The sequence below is a fragment of the Heliangelus exortis genome, chromosome 9 (genome assembly GCF_036169615.1).
Source record: "Heliangelus exortis chromosome 9, bHelExo1.hap1, whole genome shotgun sequence".
Lineage (NCBI taxonomy): Eukaryota > Metazoa > Chordata > Aves > Apodiformes > Trochilidae > Heliangelus > Heliangelus exortis.
This window is the reverse complement of record NC_092430.1, coordinates 14048883-14061958: the sequence shown is the minus strand read 5'-3', so window position 1 is coordinate 14061958 and position 13076 is coordinate 14048883. Positions and strand designations below refer to the sequence as shown.

Genomic DNA, 13076 nt, shown 5'->3' with positions numbered 1-13076 from the left:
GTGAAGCTCGAGTGCATTGCTGTAGAGTCTCGTTCCTGTTACTGTGGGGGAAAGCCAAGCTCCCTGGCTCCCTGGGTGTGCGTCCACACGCCTGTAACCAGGCTCTGGGTGTGGGAGCCTTTGTGCTCAGCAGGCAGCCTGTGTGGGGCTAGTGCCCTGTTAGCAAAAAGAGAGAGAAAGAGAGGAGCCTCTGTTTGGCCCTTGGGACCAGGGCTGGGCTGTAAGTGAGGGCCTGGCCAATGCCCTGACGTCCCGGGCGCTTTGAGATCGAGGCAGCGGCTGGAGAACCCCGTAAGGCGGGGAGTGCAGACTCCTTGTCCGCTGCTTCTTTGCGTGCCCAGCTGCATTTGCCCAGGGTTCCCGCCTCCGAGCCCCCCTCCAGGCCCAGGTGGACCTCGACGGAGCGTCGCTTTGGTGAGCTGAGCTGAAGGGGGACTCTTTGGGCGATGTGGTGCTTCTGTGGCTGGGTGCCTGGCACCTTGGGGAGGTTTCCCTCGAGGCTTTGGGGTTGCTTTTTTCTTCAAGGAGGGGAGTTGTTTTTTCTGCGAGGCCTCAGTGTGTCTTCCTACCTTGGCAGCACGTGGTACAGAAGAAGGAAGAGCTTCGAGGCGAGAGGGAGGAAGAAGAGGAGCGGCGCTGGGCTGAAGAGGAGGAAGGGGGGGAGAAAGGCGCTCTGGGCAAAGAGATATCTCCGTCACCAGGGTGACTGTCCCGTAAGAGCATGGCGGGTGCCTTTGGGGTGCCCTGGCCGCCTTTGTGCTGGGCGACCTCCCTGTAAGCAGGGCTGAGTCTTTGCTTTTGCTGTAGTTGGCCTTTTTGGCCTCTTGCTCCTTTGGCTGTGCGGAGCGAGTGGAACCCTGTAAGGAGGGAGAGAGCCACAGTCTCTGCGCCCGAGGGGGAGAAAGGGAGCTTGCCGGACCCCCAGGGCCCCCCGTAAGGCGGGGAGGGCCCTTTCCCTGTCCCCCTCTTCTGGCTCAGCATGGCTTTGTGCCTGCTGGTGGCCTGGCCAGTTTGACCCCCTGGAGTCAGTGTGGGTCACAGCCTTTTTCCCTTGGTGTGTAATCGGTGTAGCCCCTTGGTGTGTTGAGGCCCCTTTGGGCTCCATGCCTCCCTGAAGCCCTTGCCCGCCCTGTAAGCAGAGGAAGGCAATTTCCCATTTCACCTTTTCCTGCCCTGGCGGGTTTGTGCCTGCTGGCAGCCCTGTCAGTGTGACAGCCCTGTAGTTTGGGTGCGTGTCCCGAGTTGTGGAGCCCTGTGTCCCCAGAGCAGCCCCAGCTGCCTGTAAGCAGGGCTGGGGAGGCTGCTTTATCCATCCCCCGGGAACGAGCCCTCCCTGTCCCTTTAGCGGGTGCAGGTTGAGGAGGAAGCGCTGTGCCGGAGGGCGCAGTCGTCCCGCCTTGGGCGCTGCTGCTTTTGGCTGGGGTGAGCTCCCCGCAGTCGGGGTTTAGGTCTCTCCCTGGGCTCCAGAATAAAGAGGTGGTGTTGTGGTGGTGCAGGCAGGAGGGCCAGCCTGTCAGTCGGGTGTCGGCCGGAACCTCGTGCTCCTCCGTGGGGCTTTTTGGGTGTGCCGAGGTGAGGGGGAGCACCCTGTAATCAGGGCTGTGCGTGCCCCCTGTGCTCGGCGGGAGGTGTTTGGAGGGACCCCCTGTAACCAGGCGGGTGCCCCTGTCCCCGGCCTTTCATAGGCGTGGGGCCGGGGGGTGTGGGGCGTCGTTCCCCAGGCCTTTGGCTGTGAAGCTCGAGTGTGTTGCTGTAGAGTCTCGTTCCTGTTACTGTGGGGGAAAGCCAAGCTCCCTGGCTCCCTGGGTGTGCGTCCACACGCCTGTAACCAGGCTCTGGGTGTGGGAGCCTTTGTGCTCAGCAGGCAGCCTGTGTGGGGCTAGTGCCCTGTTAGCAAAAAGAGAGAGAAAGAGAGGAGCCTCTGTTTGGCCCTTGGGACCAGGGCTGGGCTGTAAGTGAGGGCCTGGCCAATGCCCTGACGTCCCGGGCGCTTTGAGATCGAGGCAGCGGCTGGAGAACCCCGTAAGGCGGGGAGTGCAGACTCCTTGTCCGCTGCTTCTTTGCGTGCCCAGCTGCATTTGCCCAGGGTTCCCGCCTCCGAGCCCCCCTCCAGGCCCAGATGGACCTCGACGGAGCGTCGCTTTGGTGAGCTGAGCTGAAGGGGGAGGCTTTGGGGGATATGGTGCTTCTGTGGCTGGGTGCCTGGCACCTTGGGAAGGTTTCCCTCGAGGCTTTGGGGTTGCTTTTTTCTTCAAGGAGGGGAGTTGTTTTTTCTGCGAGGCCTCAGTGTGTCTTCCTACCTTGGCAGCACGTGGTGCAGAAGAAGGAAGAGCGTCGAGGCGAGAGGGAGGAAGAAGAGGAGCGGCGCTGGGCTGAAGAGGAGGAAGGGGGGGAGAAAGGCGCTCTGGGCAAAGAGATATCTCCGTCACCAGGGTGACTGTCCCGTAAGAGCATGGCGGGTGCCTTTGGGGTGCCCTGGCCGCCTTTGTGCTGGGCGACCGCCCTGTAAGCAGGGCTGGGTCTTTGCTTTTGCTGTAGTTGGCCTTTTTGGCCTCTTGCTCCTTTGGCTGTGCGGAGCGAGTGGCATCCCTGTAAGGAGGGAGAGAGCCACGGTCTCTGCGCCCGAGGGGGAGAAAGGGAGCTTGCCGGACCCCCAGGGCCCCCCGTAAGGCGGGGAGGGCCCTTTCCCTGTCCCCCTCTTCTGGCTCAGCATGGCTTTGTGCCTGCTGGTGGCCTGGCCAGTTTGACCCCCTGGAGTCAGTGTGGGTCACAGCCTTTTTCCCTTGGTGTGTAATCAGTGTAGCCCCTTGGCATGTTGAGGCCCCTTTGGGCTCCATGCTGCCCCTATAGCAGCTCTGAGGCTCTCCTCTCCTGATCGGTGGTAGGGTTGGCTCCCCAGACATTGGCTGCGCAGGGCTCGTTCTCCCTTATGGGAACTTCTTTTATCCCCTGTGTGCATGTGTCTGTGTGTGTTTGTCCACGTCTGTATTGCTATGAGAGCATGATTGAGATTTTTGTTTAGGCCCCTAAAAATTACTGCAGCGTACTTAGCCTGAACTTCCCTGCGGGGAGAGCCAGGGCTCTGTGCAGTAACAGGGGGGTCCCCTCTGAGCCCGTGAACGGAGGGAGGGTCCAGGCTTGCCCCTTTAATTGGAAGGACAGAGCGAAGGCGCTTAATTGTGGCGCAGGCAAGGTGACCCACCTGTAGTCAGGGCCTGGGTCTCTGCCTGCGTGGCTGCCTGTCCTGCTGCTGAGCTGCCCGGGCCATAGATGTGGTGTGTGTCCCGAGTTGTGGAGCCCTGTGTCCCCAGAGCAGCCCCAGCTGCCTGTAAGCAGGGCTGGGGAGGCTGCTTTATCCATCCCCCGGGAACGAGCCCTCCCTGTCCCTTTAGCGGGTGCAGGTTGAGGAGGAAGCGCTGTGCCGGAGGGCGCAGTCGTCCCGCCTTGGGCGCTGCTGCTTTTGGCTGGGGTGAGCTCCCCGCAGTCGGGGTTTAGGTCTCTCCCTGGGCTCCAGAATAAAGAGGTGGTGTTGTGGTGGTGCAGGCAGGAGGGCCAGCCTGTCAGTCGGGTGTCGGCCGGAACCTCGTGCTCCTCCGTGGGGCTTTTTGGGTGTGCCGAGGTGAGGGGGAGCACCCTGTAATCAGGGCTGTGCGTGCCCCCTGTGCTCGGCGGGAGGTGTTTGGAGGGACCCCCTGTAACCAGGCGGGTGCCCCTGTCCCCGGCCTTTCATAGGCGTGGGGCCGGGGGGTGTGGGGCGTCGTTCCCCAGGCCTTTGGCTGTGAAGCTCGAGTGCATTGCTGTAGAGTCTCGTTCCTGTTACTGTGGGGGAAAGCCAAGCTCCCTGGCTCCCTGGGTGTGCGTCCACACGCCTGTAACCAGGCTCTGGGTGTGGGAGCCTTTGTGCTCAGCAGGCAGCCTGTGTGGGGCTAGTGCCCTGCTAGCAAAAAGAGAGAGAAAGAGAGGAGCCTCTGTTTGGCCCTTGGGACCAGGGCTGGGCTGTAAGTGAGGGCCTGGCCAATGCCCTGACGTCCCGGGCGCTTTGAGATCGAGGCAGCGGCTGGAGAACCCCGTAAGGCGGGGAGTGCAGACTCCTTGTCCGCTGCTTCTTTGCGTGCCCAGCTGCATTTGCCCAGGGTTCCCGCCTCCGAGCCCCCCTCCAGGCCCAGGTGGACCTCGACGGAGCGTCGCTTTGGTGAGCTGAGCTGAAGGGGGAGGCTTTGGGCGATGTGGTGCTTCTGTGGCTGGGTGCCTGGCACCTTGGGGAGGTTTCCCTCGAGGCTTTGGGGTTGCTTTTTTCTTCAAGGAGGGGAGTTGTTTTTTCTGCGAGGCCTCAGTGTGTCTTCTTACCTTGGCAGCACGTGGTACAGAAGAAGGAAGAGCGTCGAGGCGAGAGGGAGGAAGAAGAGGAGCGGCGCTGGGCTGAAGAGGAGGAAGGGGGGGAGAAAGGCGCTCTGGGCAAAGAGATATCTCCGTCACCAGGGTGACTGTCCCGTAAGAGCATGGCGGGTGCCTTTGGGGTGCCCTGGCCGCCTTTGTGCTGGGCGACCTCCCTGTAAGCAGGGCTGGGTCTTTGCTTTTGCTGTAGTTGGCCTTTTTGGCCTCTTGCTCCTTTGGCTGTGCGGAGCGAGTGGCATCCCTGTAAGGAGGGAGAGAGCCACGGTCTCTGCGCCCGAGGGGGAGAAAGGGAGCTTGCCGGACCCCCAGGGCCCCCCGTAAGGCGGGGAGGGCCCTTTCCCTGTCCCCCTCTTCTGGCTCAGCATGGCTTTGTGCCTGCTGGTGGCCTGGCCAGTTTGACCCCCTGGAGTCAGTGTGGGTCACAGCCTTTTTCCCTTGGTGTGTAATCGGTGTAGCCCCTTGGTGTGTTGAGGCCCCTTTGGGCTCCATGCCTCCCTGAAGCCCTTGCCTGCCCTGTAAGCAGAGGAAGGCAATTTCCCATTTCACCTTTTCCTGCCCTGGCGGGTTTGTGCCTGCTGGCAGCCCTGTCAGTGTGACAGCCCTGTAGTTTGGGTGCGTGTCCCGAGTTGTGGAGCCCTGTGTCCCCAGAGCAGCCCCAGCTGCCTGTAAGCAGGGCTGGGGAGGCTGCTTTATCCATCCCCCGGGAACGAGCCCTCCCTGTCCCTTTAGCGGGTGCAGGTTGAGGAGGAAGCGCTGTGCCGGAGGGCGCAGTCGTCTCGCCTTGGGCGCTGCTGCTTTTGGCTGGGGTGAGCTCCCCGCAGTCGGGGTTTAGGTCTCTCCCTGGGCTCCAGAATAAAGAGGTGGTGTTGTGGTGGTGCAGGCAGGAGGGCCAGCCTGTCAGTCGGGTGTCGGCCGGAACCTCGTGCTCCTCCGTGGGGCTTTTTGGGTGTGCCGAGGTGAGGGGGAGCACCCTGTAATCAGGGCTGTGCGTGCCCCCTGTGCTCGGCGGGAGGTGTTTGGAGGGACCCCCTGTAACCAGGCGGGTGCCCCTGTCCCCGGCCTTTCATAGGCGTGGGGCCGGGGGGTGTGGGGCGTCGTTCCCCAGGCCTTTGGCTGTGAAGCTCGAGTGCATTGCTGTAGAGTCTCGTTCCTGTTACTGTGGGGGAAAGCCAAGCTCCCTGGCTCCCTGGGTGTGCGTCCACACGCCTGTAACCAGGCTCTGGGTGTGGGAGCCTTTGTGCTCAGCAGGCAGCCTGTGTGGGGCTAGTGCCCTGTTAGCAAAAAGAGAGAGAAAGAGAGGAGCCTCTGTTTGGCCCTTGGGACCAGGGCTGGGCTGTAAGTGAGGGCCTGGCCAATGCCCTGACGTCCCGGGCGCTTTGAGATCGAGGCAGCGGCTGGAGAGCCCCGTAAGGCGGGGAGTGCAGACTCCTTGTCCGCTGCTTCTTTGCGTGCCCAGCTGCATTTGCCCAGGGTTCCCGCCTCCGAGCCCCCCTCCAGGCCCAGATGGACCTCGACGGAGCGTCGCTTTGGTGAGCTGAGCTGAAGGGGGAGGCTTTGGGGGATATGGTGCTTCTGTGGCTGGGTGCCTGGCACCTTGGGGAGGTTTCCCTCGAGGCTTTGGGGTTGCTTTTTTCTTCAAGGAGGGGAGTTGTTTTTTCTGCGAGGCCTCAGTGTGTCTTCCTACCTTGGCAGCACGTGGTACAGAAGAAGGAAGAGCGTCGAGGCGAGAGGGAGGAAGAAGAGGAGCGGCGCTGGGCTGAAGAGGAGGAAGGGGGGGAGAAAGGCGCTCTGGGCAAAGAGATATCTCCGTCACCAGGGTGACTGTCCCGTAAGAGCATGGCGGGTGCCTTTGGGGTGCCCTGGCCGCCTTTGTGCTGGGCGACCTCCCTGTAAGCAGGGCTGGGTCTTTGCTTTTGCTGTAGTTGGCCTTTTTGGCCTCTTGCTCCTTTGGCTGTGCGGAGCGAGTGGCAACCCTGTAAGGAGGGAGAGAGCCACGGTCTCTGCGCCCGAGGGGGAGAAAGGGAGCTTGCCGGACCCCCAGGGCCCCCTGTAAGGCGGGGAGGGCCCTTTCCCTGTCCCCCTCTTCTGGCTCAGCATGGCTTTGTGCCTGCTGGTGGCCTGGCCAGTTTGACCCCCTGGAGTCAGTGTGGGTCACAGCCTTTTTCCCTTGGTGTGTAATCAGTGTAGCCCCTTGGCATGTTGAGGCCCCTTTGGGCTCCATGCTGCCCCTATAGCAGCTCTGAGGCTCTCCTCTCCTGATCGGTGGTAGGGTTGGCTCCCCAGACATTGGCTGCGCAGGGCTCGTTCTCCCTTATGGGAACTTCTTTTATCCCCTGTGTGCATGTGTCTGTGTGTGTTTGTCCACGTCTGTATTGCTATGAGAGCATGATTGAGATTTTTGTTTAGGCCCCTAAAAATTACTGCAGCGTACTTAGCCTGAACTTCCCTGCGGGGAGAGCCAGGGCTCTGTGCAGTAACAGGGGGGTCCCCTCTGAGCCCGTGAACGGAGGGAGGGTCCAGGCTTGCCCCTTTAATTGGAAGGACAGAGCGAAGGCGCTTAATTGTGGCGCAGGCAAGGTGACCCACCTGTAGTCAGGGCCTGGGTCTCTGCCTGCGTGGCTGCCTGTCCTGCTGCTGAGCTGCCCGGGCCATAGATGTGGTGTGTGTCCCGAGTTGTGGAGCCCTGTGTCCCCAGAGCAGCCCCAGCTGCCTGTAAGCAGGGCTGGGGAGGCTGCTTTATCCATCCCCCGGGAACGAGCCCTCCCTGTCCCTTTAGCGGGTGCAGGTTGAGGAGGAAGCGCTGTGCCGGAGGGCGCAGTCGTCCCGCCTTGGGCGCTGCTGCTTTTGGCTGGGGTGAGCTCCCCGCAGTCGGGGTTTAGGTCTCTCCCTGGGCTCCAGAATAAAGAGGTGGTGTTGTGGTGGTGCAGGCAGGAGGGCCAGCCTGTCAGTCGGGTGTCGGCCGGAACCTCGTGCTCCTCTGTGGGGCTTTTTGGGTGTGCCGAGGTGAGGGGGAGCACCCTGTAATCAGGGCTGTGCGTGCCCCCTGTGCTCGGCGGGAGGTGTTTGGAGGGACCCCCTGTAACCAGGCGGGTGCCCCTGTCCCCGGCCTTTCATAGGCGTGGGGCCGGGGGGTGTGGGGCGTCGTTCCCCAGGCCTTTGGCTGTGAAGCTCGAGTGTGTTGCTGTAGAGTCTTGTTCCTGTTACTGTGGGGGAAAGCCAAGCTCCCTGGCTCCCTGGGTGTGCGTCCACACGCCTGTAACCAGGCTCTGGGTGTGGGAGCCTTTGTGCTCAGCAGGCAGCCTGTGTGGGGCTAGTGCCCTGCTAGCAAAAAGAGAGAGAAAGAGAGGAGCCTCTGTTTGGCCCTTGGGACCAGGGCTGGGCTGTAAGTGAGGGCCTGGCCAATGCCCTGACGTCCCGGGCGCTTTGAGATCGAGGCAGCGGCTGGAGAACCCCGTAAGGCGGGGAGTGCAGACTCCTTGTCCGCTGCTTCTTTGCGTGCCCAGCTGCATTTGCCCAGGGTTCCCGCCTCCGAGCCCCCCTCCAGGCCCAGATGGACCTCGACGGAGCGTCGCTTTGGTGAGCTGAGCTGAAGGGGGAGAGGGAGTTTGGGAGTTTCGGTATTTTATTTTCTTAAGGGTATTTTTTAATGCTTTGTATATAAGTTTTTTGTGCACCTCCTGTTAAGCTGTCAGGGTTGGTTTGATACAGTTTTTTGGTGCTTTTTTTTCTGTTCAAAACTGTGGTGTTAGTCCTTTACCTGTTTAGTGTCAAATTTTTGTCTTGGTTTTTTTAAGTAATGTTTGCTTGTTTTTTATGTTTTTGTTGCAGCGCTTTTAAAGGGAAGGTAACAGCAGGATTTAACCTTCTAGAAGATCTTTGTCAGCGTGTTACCAGAGCAGCAGGTGTAACTTTGGTCGTGTTGAGTGTTTAATAAAAAGTATTTTATGAAACTCGTTGTTTTAGTAGTATTCATATCCTATATTTTTTTTTACGTCCCATATACTTCTCTGTATCATCTTTGGTGTGAAGGTTGTGTCCATCTAGCTGATATTGCAGTAATGTAGGGGCAATTTTTGACCTCAGATCTGGGCTAGCTTCCAGGTATCTGGAGGAACTCCAGTCCATATTCTGGCCATCCTGCTCTATGCACTTATCCAACACTATGTTGTTAAATCTTTAAAAGCAACACAGAGTAATAAAGTATGTAAATTGTCTTAAAAGTGTAGGGAAGTAATTAAATTGTAATTAAGTTCTAACTGGCCTACTCCCAGACTGCTTTTGCAATATATGTTTAGTCAAGTGTTGTGTAGCTTCAGAATCAGGAGTTGTTCAACCTCTCTGAAGTTACATGGAAAGCTCTCTTTCAGTTTATATTCAGTTTTTGCAATAAAAGCTTCTTTTTAGAGTATTCTTGGGTAGTTCTAGTAGTGGGTACACAACTCTACACTCCCAGCTGTCAGCACCATAGAAGAGGACCTTTGAGCAGAGGTTATCCCAGTGTCTGGTGTTGTTTGCTTTGCCCTGGAAAACAGAGTTGGGAATAAACCCACTGTTCTGTGAAAACTACATTTTTAATGTTAATATGCTGACAAAGGGGGCTTTCTGTCAGTGAGGTCAAACTTAAAGTGTGTTTTAAATGGAAGGTCCTCAGCTTGTTCAGCTACCAACACCTTATATAAAGCAGAAAGGTGACAATCATGATGGAGCTTGTTTTCTCTTCAACCCACAATGCAATACTGCATTTAAGATTTTAATCCTCCTAAGGGAATGGTGGTGATTGTGTGGAGCATAGTTAAGGAAGGTTTTTCTGCCAACTTGTGCGTGCATATTACAAAGTACACTCAATGCAAAAGGGGGTCTTGGAGGGAATATGTTTGAAATCTCCTAGAAGATATCAATAATAGTTCACTTTGGAGCTAGTTTTTGAAGTTTAAGGTTACTAACACTGTGTAACTAAGGCTTGGGCCAAGTCTCCAACTAAATTTTCCCTAAACCTTTTTGTTACTGAAAATTCAGCTCTGGACATTTTGGTGGGTGCTTGGGTAACTCCACTGCTTCTATCAAGCTTATTTTTGTTCCCTTTCCCTCTAATTTTTAACCTTTTCCCTGTCTTTGAGTTTCTCTTTACAAAAGCTAAGTAATTCCTTTTTACTATGCTGTTTTTATTGACAATATGTTTTAGAGATCAGAATTTTAAATCAGAGGAAAAAAAAAAAAAAAAAAGGAATTTCTTCAGCATCTTTTCTGTGGTGAAACTGATTCAGAAAGTTAAGAATTGATAAATTTCCTGTACCTGAAAGAGACTTTAGATGTGGGGATGGGGCACTTGGACTTCTTTTATCTGCCTCCATAAACCAGAAGGTTCTTCAGTCTTCTAAGCCAAAAGAGATAACAGTGGGTTAAAACACTATTTGGTAAGTGCTTGAATTTTTCCCTCTGCTCCAATGTGTCACTGCAAACTGGCAGGAATCACAGAGCAAATCAGGACAACACAAATCTGGTTGCCTGGCCAGATGTGGCTGGGAGGCTGCTGATGTTTGTGGCCTGGTGCTGAGAAGGGTAATGCAGAGAGCAGGACTTGCTGTGTGCCTCTGGATAGAGCTGGGATCAGCTGTGGGGCAGGCAGTGCTCTCTTCCCCCTTTGCCCAGGAGCCAGGATGTCCTTGGGGTAGGAGGGCTGAGGGGCAGTGTGGGATTTCTGGCTCCTATCAGCTGCAGAGAAGGCAGGGAGCAGGGGGAAGCCCTTCCTCGATCAGCTCTGCTCCATGCTCCCATTGTCCTGGCGAACAGTTGGGGAGATGAGAGCGCTGGAGCCGATGACACAAACCCAAGTGCAGGGAGCAGCTGGGTGGCTGCTAAAGGGCTGCACTGTGTGTGCTGCAGCCACAGCCATTGCCCTTCCAGTCCTGCCAGCGTGAGAGCTGGGCCTGGGTATGGGTATCCTTCTCTTTACAGCCCTGACAGCCTGCAGCCTCGATGTAGAACTGAGCTGAAAAAAAATCTGCTAGAAGCCTGCCTGCTTTTATTTAACCTATGACTTTCCAGAGTGAGGAGCTTCCTGGCTGGCTTGGAGCACAGGGAGACCCTGCAGGCAGCTGATTCCACTGGCTCTTCCCTGGAGCAATCTGCAGACACCTGTCTGGTGAGAGTTAACAATCCTGGCCTGACAGTTTCTTCATAAATAAGGTATGCCAATAAACAGTGTCCATTCCTTAAGGCCCAGCAAGTAGGGGGAGAAAATTCAGGGAAGCTATTTCTGTGTTCTGTATCTTGCATTATTCATCCCCTGAGACAAGAAAGGAGGAAGCCAGGCTTCCTCCTGGGAAGGGGGAGCAGCTGGGGATGGGGAGCAGCATCACTGCTGTGCTCTACACCCCTTTCTCCAGCATATTTCTAGAAGGCTTCTAGGGGCTTCTTTCCCACACAGGTAAATTTCCCCAAAACAAAGGGGCATAAAATTACTCTGGCAATCAGCTGCCTGTCTTGGGCTTCTAAGGCTGCACAACCTGGTAGTAGCCCCCATAGGTACTCCCTTTGATTGCCATCTTAAGGGGAGGCTGGTGGTGTGTCACAGGGTAAGGTGTTCAGATGGTGGAGGGGGGGTTTCACCGTCTGAACTGACATCTCTCCCAGTTCAAACTCCATCTCCGTTAACTCTCACATGAAGAGCCCATGGGACATGTCCCCTTTGTGAAGAGGCTGAATACAGGCTGTCCGGCCACTTCCTCTGCAGGTAAGAGATGTGAATCTGCAAGGTCTGAGCTGGGAGATGAGTTATCTGCTGAGCCTGCCTGCTTCAGTTGGCAGAGATGTTTCTTCTTTCCCCAGGGACAAATCTCCCTCCAAGCTCAGCAGAGATCAGATTTGCAGGGCATGGTGCAGAAAGCAGTTCGATCCCAGCAGTGTGGGGAGGGACAAAAAAAATGAGCCCTTGCGGAGAGCTGGCTGCACTGGGAGGCAGCAAAGAGAAAGCTGGAAGAGGCAGCAAAGTGCTGCTCCCACTCAGTCTGGGGAGCAAATGGAGCAAGCAGTGTGTGCTTCAGTCAACACCCTCTTCCAGGCTGAGTTGGCTCCTAGCGTCCTGGCTGGCTCCCACAAGGATTTCCAAATCTCTTCCAGGAAAGTTTTAGTGTCCCCAGGCAGGAAGGGCGAGAGGCACGTGGAGATGGTCACCCACTCCTGTGGATGGACACCAAGGGAATTCCTCTGCTTTGCTTGGACTGGAGAGCTTCCCTGCTGGGATTTTGTCTGGCTTGTAAGAAACCTGTCATTAGATTACCTCTTCACCCATGAAAAAGGGGGAAGCTTTGGTGCTCACGGTTCTGTGTGCTGTCTCTTCCCATTGCTGCTTTTGAGGCTTTGTTACGTAACACACCTCAGCAGAGCTGTTTGACAAAGCAAGTGTGAAGGTAAGTTGCAGCCTTAATAAACTGAGTACTGAAGTGGTGGTATGTGTTAAGTGAGGCTGTGATTATCTTAATTCTTCCTCCCCACAGAGACTTTCATCTACTTTTGCAGCTGTGGTTGCAAAGTATATTTGTTTGCTTTGGAGAATTATACAAATATTTACCTTCTCTGCAGTGTACCCTGATGTCGCTTCCTCCTAAGCTTTCTTTGCAAGCTGGACTTCACCAAATGTGGATGACTAGGACATTTATACAGGCTTGAAGTAAATATCCTCTATGGGAAAACTTCCATCTCTGTTTTCAGGTGGTTTTCCTTCTCTGAGAGGCCTTTTGCTTCCTATATTGCAGCAAGAGTGTCAGACAAATTTTGCAGAGCCTTCTGATAGCTTGCCTTTGGGTATTCAGCATTTGTGGAGGAATGGATGGTGGAGCTGCATTGCAAAAGGCCACTTCAAGTGTCTTGCCCATTGCTTCCCACCATTGCTGAATTTCAATTGCATGATATAAGCTAAAATTAAGGCTTTAAAATTATTTTGTAGCTTGTTGATATGTTTTCAGGCTGTAAAGGGAGTGAAGGTTGTTCAGATCATGGAAAACTGAAACGTTCACATTTATGTTCCTGTTGTAGATTTAACTTCTGAGGTCACCAACAGTTTCTGCAGGAAGTCATTGCAGAATGAGTAGCTTTTGAAGGATACAGACCTCTGAGTTTATCCTTTTAATTTCTTTGTTGATTAATGAGGTTGTAGACTTTTTCTATGTACAGAAAAAACAGCCTGAACTTTCTGAAGACTGATTTGAGGTTTTGTTTTATTCCTATTGTAAAAACTACGTACTGCACCTGCAGGTATTTTAAACATGGGGAAAGTGTGAAGTATTATGATGTTTGTTTTTTTCTGTTTCAGAGCAGTTAAATGCCACAGACATGATTCTGTGGACAGGCCTGAATTGACTGGAGGAGGGCACTGGCTGGCAGTGGTCAGATGGAGAACTGCTGGTGTTTGTGAACTGGAGAGCAAGTACTTGATGTTCCTCTTGGATATGTTATAGCAGGGTCATGATATGCTCCCTGCAACTGCAGCTTAGAAACAAAAGTGCTGTTCCTACAGTTATGTTTGAAAACCAGTGTGCTTCTTTTCTTTAGAAATGTTTATTCATATTAACGAACTAAAAGCTCTTTCTCAGAATGTTGCACCGAGATGCATCTGTTCAAAGCTGGTTTCATGAAAGAAAGGGGTTTTAATTTGTTTACATCAACATGCTGTGATTATCTTC

The 13076-nt window shown here is 55.1% G+C and overlaps 1 long non-coding RNA gene across 1 annotated transcript; it reads left to right on the top strand.

Annotated features, from left to right (window-relative positions):
• Positions 1-46: 46 nt before the first annotated feature.
• On the top strand, positions 47-5964 carry LOC139799826 (uncharacterized). Its single transcript, XR_011727481.1, has 4 exons — positions 47-133; positions 1862-2145; positions 2309-3911; positions 5641-5964. It is a non-coding gene; the product is annotated as an uncharacterized lncRNA (long non-coding RNA).
• The last annotated feature ends 7112 nt before the right edge of the window (positions 5965-13076 follow it).